This window comes from Penaeus monodon, chromosome 22 (genome assembly GCF_015228065.2).
Source record: "Penaeus monodon isolate SGIC_2016 chromosome 22, NSTDA_Pmon_1, whole genome shotgun sequence".
Lineage (NCBI taxonomy): Eukaryota > Metazoa > Arthropoda > Malacostraca > Decapoda > Penaeidae > Penaeus > Penaeus monodon.
The window spans coordinates 40,438,616-40,439,295 of record NC_051407.1 but is presented as its reverse complement, the minus strand read 5'-3'; positions in this window follow the sequence as shown (position 1 = coordinate 40,439,295).

Below are 680 nucleotides of genomic sequence, written 5' to 3'. Positions count from 1 at the left end.
GTTTCGATGTATGCAGCAAGAACCTCAGGGGACGATTAATTTCCTTATAAAACCCCGAGGCATGGTGTCAGGCAGAATAAGAGAGCGAATAAGCCGTAAGAGATAGAAGTCTGAGCGTCAAGATTCCCTCCGAGAAGAACCTGACTTGTAAATACAGCGATGTGCGTCTCCGAGATGACCCGCCTCGTTCCTGCTTATGGAGTTATATCCGAAACGAATAGCCCGGGATGGAGGAGACTAAAGGGGATTACCATAAAACTTGTGGCTGCAACAGGTTGTTCATTACTGCAGGGAAATACGTAACCCGCGGAAGGGGCCCAGAGCGGAGAGCGCCAGGAAGGCAGGCAAGGAAGGATTCCGTGGCCTCCGTCTTTTCGCCTTCACCCTCTGCCTCGGTTCTCGCTCCTCGGCCGATTCTCCGATCGTGAGACGGGGCTCGAAGCGGTTCACTCTAGCTTTTCGCTGTCGGTATTCTATCTCGGCGTTCGAAGTGGTGTTCGTTCTAGCTTTTCGGTTCACGTTCCTCAGTTTTTAATGCATTCGTAAGACCGTTCGAAGTGGTGATCATTTTGCATCTCTTTGTCATTTTGTCTCTATGAGGACCAAAAGATCTAATAGTTTGGTAAGGGGCTGTGGTTGTCTGATTCCCTGTGTTTAAGTTAGCGAATAATATAAATAAT